The sequence below is a fragment of the Gossypium arboreum genome, chromosome 9, assembly GCF_025698485.1.
Source record: "Gossypium arboreum isolate Shixiya-1 chromosome 9, ASM2569848v2, whole genome shotgun sequence".
NCBI lineage: Eukaryota > Viridiplantae > Streptophyta > Magnoliopsida > Malvales > Malvaceae > Gossypium > Gossypium arboreum.
In genome coordinates, this window is record NC_069078.1 from 34,594,450 (window position 1) to 34,606,967 (window position 12,518).

The window sequence follows — 12,518 nt, forward strand, 5'->3', positions numbered from 1 at the left end:
CTACCAACTAAACAAATAAAGGTGGACTGACATTTTCTTTTCACTTTAATTCTCCAATAATGTTAATATATTTTGTCAAATAAAAAGTGTAAAACAGCGGGTGCCGCCGTCGCTCTTCCTTGATTTTTCAAAATTTTAAATTTTGTATATAAATTACTTAGTGTTTATATTGTATTATATTTATCTTTTTTATTAAATTATACTTCATATAATTTATCTTTTTAAGTCATAAAGTTATACTTTATATTAATAAGGTATTTTTTAATTTTTAATTATATAACTTTAATAATAATCAAATATTATGTATAATAGGGCTTAAAACTAAACTTAGAGGCCAAATGTTGACTTTAAAATTAAATTCTAGAATTAACTGATTTGACTCATAATACATATTAGGTTAGTGATTTTCTTATATGTTAATTCATATGCCTTGCTAAGAAATTATCTTTTTTTGGTAAGGTGTCGGCACTGTTGAGAGAAAAAAAAAGGAGTTCAATGTTGAGACTGAGAACATAGAGTAAAAAAATACAAAAAATCTTCCTATCAGCTCCTTATGCAAAAGACTTGTTGAAAAATATTTTTGTATAAATTATGTTCTTTATTTATTTGACTTATTATTATTATTATTTTCTTTTCCTAATATGTTGTATTATTAATATATTTAGATTTTTCAATTAAATTATGATTAACAAAAGATTAAATCTTTTTCAAGAAAATAACGTTAGAAAGCAATAATAAGCAATCGGTTCCTCAAACTTCGCTATTAATAGAGAAAATTAAATATCAAATCTTTTTATTTTTTTTTAAAAAAATCATTCAAATTTAGAAATTTCACTCCTTTAAAGTAAAATCTTGAATCCGTCCCTAGTGGAGTTAACTAAACTTCATCACCCATCCCTATAATTTTAAGTAAATGATCTAATCAAGTTGGACATGAATTGCTTTGAAATTAAATGTTAAAATATGCTATAATTTTCATATATATTTTTATAAATTAAGAATTTAATTTTTTTATTTTTAGATTTTAATATTTATATTCAATTTTAATACTATTTTTATTTTTTATATTTATTGGTGTGAAATTTTAAAATTTTAAAAAACTCACTTGATAACAATATAATTAAAAATATTTTTGTAAATAACCTGAATTTAATAAAATAATCTTAACCGTATTAACAATTATACTTAAATTTTATAATCTTAACTGTATTAACAATTATACTTAATTTTTAAAATTTAAAAAATTAAATTCTAAAACTAAAAATAGAATAATCGAGTTGTATCATTTTAATTTTTAATCAAAATTAAAAGACCGCCAATATGCATATTTGTTTATTACAAATTTCCTCATCTCCATTAATAAACATAAAATGCTGATATTATCAAACTATGAGGCGGACTATTTTACTATAAAATGCTCATTTCTAATTTTATTAATAAAATGTGACACTTAAAATTTTATTTATTAGAATGGGTTAAAAAAATTTAAAATGTACCTACCTTAAAGTATTTTAAGGGGAAATTTTAAAAAAAATACGTTGACGGGGACGTGCTTTACCTCGTACTTGGACTAAATTTTCAAAAAATCATTAAATATTATAAAAATAAACCAGTTTTTTGAAAATTTACGAGAATAAACTTTTATAAAGACCCAAAGTGGCAACACTATTTTTTTTATTTAAGCTGTCACCAATTAATATGGAAATAAAACTTACAAAATAGATTTTTATATAGTCACAAAGTCTCATTTACCTTATTTTCTTAAGCAATATGGAATGTGAGATATATGCATATATAGAGCCATGAATATGTTTGCTACTTGTTCCTAAACAATGTGGGATTCCTTTCTCTTTTAGCTATTAAAAGTGTACTATATTTTATAATTTTTTTACAAAACAATTTCTATTTTTTTATATTTTGTTACCATTTTCTCATATTATAAAATTATTTTTGAGATCTTTAATCTTGTTGCATTTTAGAATTGCTAGCATATAAAAGGATTATTAAAAAAGAACAAATTATACATATGAAACATGTACATGCAGAATCTTATATTCAATTTTAAATGTTTGAAGTTAATATCCATGCAATTCTAATTTTAAAATAATTTTCCATTATTTCAATTTAGAAGTTATACTTTTCATTTTATTATTATTTATTTTATGTTATGAATATTTGATTAATAAATAAATGGTGAGTTTTGGTACTCAATGTAACAACCCAATTTTCAGTGGTGTCAAAAATAGTGGTTCAAGACCACTAAATTAGATGAGTGAATTTGAAAATTTTATTATTTATTATTTATCAGTTCAATGTGATTTTAGGAAGACTGTTGAATTAATGATTTGTATTTTAAAAGGAATTATTAGGTTAAGTGATTTCGAAAACGAGATATCGAGACCTCGATTTCATAAAATGAGCTGTAAAAAAATTTATAAATATTTACGGAGTGTCATTGAGTTAGTAATAAAATTTCGTTAGAAAATTTTAACGTTTTAACAGTTAATTAATTAAAAAGAACTAAATTGAAAAACGTGCAAAACTTGTTAATTAAAGAAATAATGATTAAATAGCTCAAGTGATAAATAATAAAGGACTAAAAGGGAAAATTAGCCCAAAGAGGATGGCTAAGGAGGCATTAGCAAGGAAAAATATCAGGAAATTAGGTGAAATAAGGGTAAAATAGGAAATTTAATAAAATTAAATAAATAAAACAATAATTAAAAGAAATCTAGACAATTCTTCATGAATTTTCAGCCTAAAATGCCATAGAAGAGTCCCTCTAAGCTGGTTTTTCATTTTTTTGCTACAAATGAGTTCAATTCTTGCCTTTTTCTTGTAATTTTTGTGTTTTTAAGACTTTTATAATTAGGTCCAACTAGCTATTTCATTAGTTTTTGATTCTATGGGTAACTTTAAAAGTTACCATTGATGGGTGCTAGATTTTATAATGAATTAACGTGGATTTGAAGCTTTAATTTTGTTATATGATGATTTTATCAAGAAATTTCAATAGAAATTTCAATAGAAATTGATTTTAGGACCTAATTGTGAAAAAGATTAAATCTTAGGGTTTGGCATTAAATTTCGTTTATCAAAGGCTATATAATAGCTTATAATATTTAGATATAGTGTTAATTGAGAAAAATTAGCTCATTTGATGAGTTAACTAGTGAGGGACTAAATTGCAAAAACTGTAAAAGTTGATGTAATTGTGTAATTTTGAAATCTGAAGGGTATAAATTGTGAAGTGGACTGAAATTGAAATATATGCTAATGAATGAAAAATTTTACATTTTAGATCAAGAGCCAGTAGATCAATGAGAAAAAGGAAATTAGCTAAATAGTCCCTGAACTACTACCAATTTTATAATTTAATCCAGGTAAGTTCGTTTGGTTAAACTTTCATGACTATTTATTAATTTATGAATGGTATAATATATTTATTCATATTTTTATTATTGAAATTAAAATTTTTTGTTAAAATATGAAATTGAAATGAATATTTAAAACAAGTAGAACGCAGGATAGGGTACAATCGTTTTATAGCAAAGGATGAATTGACGGATAAGATCATGATTGGACCATGACAATGTTTATATGTAAGACCATAGCTGGGTTATGGCATTAATGTAAAGGATGAATTGATGGATAATACCATAATTGGGTTATGACACTATTAACATAAGATCATGGTTAGACCATAACAGTGTTTATATGTAAAACCATAGTTGGGCTATGGCATTCTGGTGATAAGACCATAACTGGATTATGGCATTACGAATGTAAGACCATGGCAGGGCCATGGCAATCCATATTTAAAACCATATTTGGACTATGGCACAAAGAAAACGATATACTCGTATCCGTAAGTCGTTCCTCGATTCAGTAAGAATTGGTAAAAGACCTATGTGAATGAGTTGAAAGATATATTGATTATTAATGATATTGATCTCAAGAAAGTGTGTTCATTGACTTATGTTGTATTTGATAGGGAGAATGTATGATTTATTTACAATTTAGTTTATTATATTAAGTTCGGTAAGATCAAAGTTTAATCTATTGGACTTACTAAGCTTCATTTAAGCTTACTCGTGTTATTTTATGATCTTGTAGATTAACATGTGATCGGGAGATCAGATCAACGCATCAAACCATACTATCTAGTTTAATCCAGTAGTTTTTGAAATGTAAATTTTGGTTTATATGGCATGTATAGGGTTGGTTTGGCAATGAAATAGTTTGAATTGTGGTTGTGAATCTTAAATGTTTGTATGTGTATAATTAGTAGTAGAATTTGATAAATCAATGAAATGAGTGAAATGGGTAAGTATAAGTAATTGATGTGTATGTAATGTTATATTATGTTTAGAACATGTATTGGTTGGCTATGATTGCTTGGTTGGGATATATTAGTTTATTTAAATGTTGAGTGTAGGTTGATGTTAAAAAGGGTGAGAAAAGTGGCCATAAAATGACCTATTTTCATCCACACGGATAGAGACATGGATGTGTGTCTCAATCACGTGTGACACACGGTCATTCGCACGGGCGTGTGGTTTGACCGTGTGCCCCTACACCTTAAAATTTCAAAACAGAATTCCTAGGTTTAGCATACAGCTAAGCACAAGGGCGTGTGGTTGGCCATGTGACCCAAGTCAAAGAGTTACATGGGCAAGGACATGGGCTGGGACACGACCGTGTACCTCACATCAAATGCCCACATGGCCTGAGACACGGGCGTGTCTCCTGGCCGTGTGAGCCACATGGGTGTGTGTCCTCTGCTTTTAAGAAAAATTTCAAGATTTTGGGAAAAATTCCCTGAGTGTCCAATTTTGTCCCGATTCACTTCTAAGGTGTATTTTGGGCCTCGAAGGCCCATCAAGGAACAATATGAGTATTATATAATTGATTATTAATTCGTATAATAAAGGTGATGAAATATTCGTAATTAGTCCGTAAAGTCTGGTAATGCTCCTTAACCCTATTTTGGCTACGGCTAAGAGTTAGAGGTATTATATTTATTAGTATCAAAGCTTCAGTTTAGCCGATTCTCAAAATGAATGTAAAGTGTAAAGTGTCTAGAAATACATACCATATAAATCTATGATAGTGTGATGTGGATGATTTGATCTAACCCTTGTTTTTTTTATAGATTGTAAAGATGTCAAATAGATCTGAACATGCTGAACGTGATGAGGCTAATAGTAGAGTACAGGCATCTGAGCACGGGACAAGTAATAACGTCCCAATTTCTATGGTTCAAGAACAAGAATTTAAAAACATGTTATATGGGTTTATGAACCAATGGTTTAATGAATTTATGCAAGAAAGAAATCAGGCTCAGCAACTTCCTCCCCCTACTGCACTGTCTGACGTGTAACACCCCTAACCTGTATCCGTCACCGGATTAGGGTTAAAGGCATTACCAGACAAATCGAAACATTTAACTTTCATTTCATAAACATCAAAGCTTCAGTGATCAACATCACTATAGAGTCCCTTATAGAGGTCATCGAGACCATAAACATGCATTAGAAAAGGGTCGGGACTAAACCAAACACATACAATTTTTTTCCAAAACTTAAACATTTTTCAAATAAGTACAGGTCACACGCCTGTGTGAATAGGCCGTGTACCTCACACGACATTAGACACGCCCATGTGTCTAGGCTATGTCAAAACAAGGCATACATACTGACTTGCTCACACGGCCACAAGACACGCCCGTGTGCCTTGGCCGTGGTCGAGTCTGACTTGAGCCACACGGCTAGTCACACGCCCGTGTGCCTTGGCCGTGCTCGAACCTGACATACAATTGTAGGGTACCCCAGGGGACACACAGTCGTACAACATGACTGTGTGTTGCACATGACTAAGACACACGCCCGTGTCTCTGCCCGTGCGGACAAAAATAGGCCATTAGAAAAGCCAATTTGCCACCCATTTAAATCAAACCTACAAGCAACCAAAATAACAACCTTTCTTAACCTATTCACATTCAATTCACAACCAAAACTTTAACCATTCATGTTATAGCATTGCCAACTAATTCCATGCTTAATAACCTTACTATTTTATGCCAAAACATAAAACAAAAACATCTCAAAACATATGGTTTATAAACCTTAATACATACCACTCAATCTCATACAATGAACTTATCAAATACTTTCCAGATTTACCATTTATTTTGGCCAAACAAGAACATGTAATAAACATAACTTCATCATATAACTTATACCACACCTATTCAGAAACATATCCATAATCAAGACAAATCACATGGCTAGATATATACATATTTCAAAACATATTCAAAGTACTTCTAGCCTATACATGCCATACTTCAATATTTACATTTCCAAAATATACCAAAATGCAGTTCGATAGTACGATGATGTTCCACAATGATCCTCGAGCTTCCAGTAGCTACGATATATGTAGTACAATTAAAAGACACACAAAGTAAGCTTATAAAAGCTTAGTAAGCTCGTACCAAACATCATAAACAATATATAAAATATGAAACATCAATACATAAGTATTTATAATTTCTCTAATCATCTATCAATTCTATGCCAACACAATTCATATGTTTATACCAATTCAATGAACTTCACATACATAATATCATCTACCACATAGGTATCGTACATACCTGAACTTTCCGTACTTATTAATTTTCATTCTCATCTTTCATTCGGATATTTTAAGACTCTCTGTGAATTACTATTACTTCAAACATCCGCACACTTAGTGCTTCAATGGTTAGCCGAAGCTAGAACAATTCCGCACACTTAGTGCCATCTTAATTAACCGAAACTATATCGGTATCACACACTTAGTGCCTCATATAGCCGAAGCTAGTTTAAATCGCACACTTAGTGCCAAATACCATTGATTTACCATCGTATTAATCCAAATCAAATATATATTCAATGAATGTATAATCAAAGCATCAAAACATACTTATAACATCATATTTTGTGTACAAACTTACCTTGTACTTGGATGTCGAATCGGATTATTTACTCAATAAACTTCGACTTCCCTCGGTCTAAATCTGAATTCCTCTTTTGTAGATCTATATTTATTTAAAATTAACCCTTTTATTAAATAAATCATTCAAACCAATCCATACACACACAATTAAGGCATATTGCAAACTAGCCCTCACATTTTGGCACTTTAGTCCCTAATTCACAAAATCACAAAATACACAAAGCTTGCTTGTACACAAGCTTAGCTGAATTTTCATAACTCTCATACAAGTCTACAGATTTCATTTATTTCATATTTTAGTCCCTCAATTTCTTATTTTCACAATTTAGTCCAAATTACTCAAATTCATCAAAAATCCAAAGACAACATGTAAACCCAACATCAAACTTTCATATTTCAACATATAACATCACAAAACTCATGAATTCATCCATGGCATATTTCAAAATCATCATCAAAATTTGAAATTGAGGTATGGGCTTAGTAAAACACAAAGCAACGATCACAAAAACGTAGAAATTATCAAAAATTGAATAAAAAACATACATCAATCAAAGCTTTCAATGACCGAAAGTTAAAAAAGCTTAGAACCCTATTTCTTTTCCTTATTTTCTGCTAGAAAATGAACCAAATGACTTAAAATTTTTGTTTTGTTTTAATTAATATAACTTTAATAACCAAATTACAACTTTAACCTTCATGAAAAACCAATTAAAACATTCATTATAAGGTCATTTATGACCTATTCCACTATCCATGGTCCAATTACATATTAAGGACCTCACATTTCACATAGCATAGCATTTAAGCACTTTAACTTCTAGCACACAACTTTTACGTTTTACGCAATTAAGCTCTTTTATCAAATTGAGCACACAAACATTCAAATTTTCATATGAGACTTTCACACATGCTAATTCACACATCATAGACATAGAAAATAATATTTAAACATATATCCGACTCGGATTTGTGGTCCCGAAACCACTGTTCTGACTAGGGTCAAAACTGGACTGTTACAATTCTCCCACTTAGGGATTTTCGTCCCTAAAAATCTTACCGTTAAATAGATTTGGATATTGCCTCTCATAGCATCTTCAGGCTCCCACGTAGCCTCTTCAATTCCATGTCTATTCCACCTCATTTTTACTAATGGAATTTTTTTATTTCGCAGTTCTTTAACCTCGTGAGCTAAGATACGAATCTGTTTTTCTTCGTAAGTCATATCAGACTGAATTTCAATCTCAGACGGGGAAATCACATGCGACGGATCAGATCTTTATCGTCGAAGCATCGATACGTGAAACACATCATGAATCTTTTCTAACTCTAGTGGTAACAATAATTTATATTCTACCGGTCCAATACGCTCGATAATCTCATATGGCCCAATGAACCTCGTACTCAATTTGCCTTTTCTACCAAAACGAAGTAATTTCTTCCATGGTGACACCTTTAAAAACACTCTGTCACTGATCCCAAATTCAATATCTTTTCTTTTCAAGTCTGCATAAGATTTCTGACGATCGGAAGTTGCTTTCAAACTATCTCAGATTACTTTTACTTTCTGTTCAGTTTCTTTTATCAAGTCAATTCCGTGAATCTTATTTTCACTGAGCTCAGTCCAATACAAAGGTGTACGACATTTGCGCTCATATAAAGCTTTGTAGGGTGCCATTTTAATGCTAGACTGAAAACTGTTATTATAAGCGAATTCAATCAAAGGTAGATATTGTTCCCACGTACCTTCAAACTCAAGAATGCAACATTTCAACATATCCTCGAGTATATGAATAATCCGCTTGGATTGACCATCTGTTTGCAGATGAAAAGCAGTACTAAAGTGCAATTTTGTACACAGAGCATCTTGCAACTTCTTCCAAATTCGCGATGTAAATTTCGAATCTCTATCTGACACTATAGACAATGGCTCACCATGCAATCTCACGATATCAGAAATGTATAACTCAGCTAATCTATCAAGCGAGTAATCGGATCGAACCAGAATAAAATGAGCAGATTTCATCAATCTATCAACTATAACCCAGATTGCATCTTTCTTTCTCGGAGACAGTGGTAAACCCGAAACAAAGTCAATTGTTACTCGGTCCCATTTCCACTCCAGAACCATAATCGGTTGTAACAAACTAGATGGCACCTGATGTTCAGCTTTAACTTGCTGACAGATCAAACATTTTAAAACAAAGTCAAAGATATCTCTTTTCATTCCAGACCACCAATAATGCTGTTTCAGATCGTTATACATTTTCGTACTTCTCGGATGCACAGATAACCAACTGTTATGAGCTTCACTTAAAATCATCTGAATTAACTCTAGATTTCTTGGAACATAAATTCTATCTCGGAATATCAGACAATCATCTTTATCAACTCTGAATTCTGAATCACACTCTACATCACACTGAGCTTGTTTAGCTAAAATCTCATTATCAATCTTCTGAGCTTCAATAATCTGCTGTAAGAACAAAGGTCTTGCTTTTAATTCAGCTAAAACTGAACCATCATCGGACAGAACCAAATGAACATACATCGCACGTAAAGCAAACAATGATTTCTGACTTAAGGCATCAGCAATAACATTTGCTTTTCCCGAATGATAATTAATCACAAGTTCGTAGTCTTTTAGCAGTTCTAACCATCTTATTTGTCGCAGATTCAGATCTTTTTGAGTTATCAAATACTTCAAACTCTTATGATCAGAATACACATGACATTTCTCACCAAACAAGTAGTGGCGCCATATCTTTAGAGCAAACACAATTGCGGCTAACTCAAGATCTTGTGTCGGATAGTTCTTTTCATGTGGCTTCAACTATCTCGAAGCATAAGCAATGACTTTGCCTTCTTGCATTAAAACGCACCCCAGACCAATCAACAAAGCATCACTGTATATCACAAATTCTTTACCCGATTTGGGTTGTACCAATATCGGAGCTTCAGCAACAAAGTTTTCAACTGATCAAAACTATTATGACACTTTTCAGACCACACAAATTTCACATCTTTCTGAAGCAGTTTTGTCAACAGAGTCGCAATCATTGAAAAACTTTTTACGAATCTTCTATAATAACCAGTAAGTCCCAGAAAACCGTGGATTTCAGAGACATTCCTTGGAGGCTTCCAATACAAAATAGCTAAAATTTTGCTTGGATCAACTTGGATACCAGATGCTGATACAATATGACCAAGAAAACCAACTTCTCGCAACCAGAATTCACATTTACTGAACTTTGCATACAACTGTTTTTCTCGTAGAATCTGTAGCATTAATTTCAAATGCTCGACATGTTCGAATTCATCATGTGAATAAATCAATATGTCATCAATGAATACAACAACAAATTGATCTCAATATGGTCTGAAAATTCTATTCATCAAATCCATAAAAATAACAGGTGCATTAGTCAATCCGAAAGGCATAACTAAGAATTTATAGTGTCCATACCTCGTTTTGAAAGCAATTTTTGGAATGTCTGAGTCTTTCACTCGTAACTGATAATAGCCTGATCTCAAATCTATTTTCGAAAACATAGTAGCTCCTTTCAACTGATCAAACAAATCATCAATTCGAGAAAGAGGATATTTATTCTTGATAGTCACTTTGTTCAACTGACGATAATCGATACACATTCTCATCGTTCTGTCTTTCTTTTTCACAAATAGAATTAGAGCAAATCCTCTATCAGTCAATTCTTGCAACTGAGACTTTAATTCTTTTAATTCGGTCGGAGCCATTCTATACAGAGCTATCGAAATTGGAGTAGTACCAGGTACCAATTCAATGCCAAATTCTACTTCTCTAACCGGAGGTAATCCCAAAAGTTCTTCAGGAAACACATCAGAGAACTCACAGAAAATAGGCATAGGTTCAACTTTCTTTTCTGACATTCTTGAATCAATCACATAAGCAAAATAGGCTTCACAACCCTTTCTCACAATACTCGAAGATTTTATTGAAGATATCACAACAGACAATCCATTCAAATCACTAGATTCAATTTTGACTATTTCATCATTCTTGCATCTCAAATCAATAGTTTTCCGTTTGCAGTTCACAACAACATCATGCAAAGTTAACCAATCCATACCCAGAATTATATCAAATTCATCAAAAGGTAACAACATCAGATTAGCTGAAAAACAAGTGTACCGAAACATTAACAGACAATTCTTGCAGACTTTATCAACCAAAACACATCTGCTTAAGGGATTCGAAACTCTAATTACAAATTTAGTAGACTCTACAGGCAAAGTCTTACTGTTCACTAAGTTCATGCATATATACGAATGTGTTGATCCAGGGTCTATCAAAGCAATCACAGAAGTATCATAAAGAGTAAATGTACCCGTAATCATATCTGGCGATGAAACTTCTTCATGAGCTCGGATAGCATATGCTCTAGCAAGTGTACGAGCCTCGGATCTAACAGCTGTATCTTTTGTCCCTCTTTGATTGTTACTTACATTTTTCGTATTTCTAGAAAGTTTACCACGAGAAGCATTGCCACTCGATCTCAGATTCTGAACATTATCTTTTTCAGCTAAATCTGGGCAATCTTTTATAAAATGATTTCGTGAACCACAATTGTAACAAGCTCGGTTATTACTCTTTCCCCAGCACTCTTCAAAATGTCGTCTTCCATATTAATCACACTCAGGTTTTTCATTCTTTGCATTACCAACACTGGTAACAGACGTAGCTGAAGCTTTGAAATTTAATTGCGATCTAGCACGATCTCTGTTCGAATGCTCCACACTAGCCTTTGAACGGTTATTATCATCTCTAAATTTCTTTGATCCAGATTGAGATAATTTACCCGATGATCTCTTTCGTATTTCTCTAGCTTCAAAATCAGCTTTTCTTTTCTCTTTTCCGAGATCTTCAGCTTTACATGCTCGTTCGACAAGCACGACAAATTCTTTGGTTTCCAGAATCCCAACTAATAGACGCATATCTTCATTTAAGCCATCCTCGAATATTTTGCATATTATAGCTTCCGTAGATACACATTCACGAGCATATTGACTTAATCTTGTGAACTCCCATTCGTATTCTATGACAGACATACGATCTTGTTTAAACTTAAGAAACTTTGAATGTTTTTGATCGATAAATCTCTGACTAATACATTTCTTTCAGAATTCCGCTTGGAAGAAATGCCAAGTAACCCGTTCACTCGAAACCACAGATATCAAAGTCTTCCACCAATGATACGCCGTATCTCTCAGAAGAGAAACAACACATTTTATGCATTCTTCGGGATTTAATGATAATTCGTCAAATACTCTTATCGTATTCTCTAACCAAAACTCAGCTTTTTCAGCATCATGGCTCGTTGTAGCTCGGAACTCTTCAGCCCCATATTTTCTAATCTTATTGACTGGTGGTCTACTTAACTGAACTGGATTCACTGGTAGCATAACAAGAGTTTGAGGGGAATTAACCGGGGGTGGAGGTTGTTGTACAGCCAGATTGGTTCTGATATATTGAG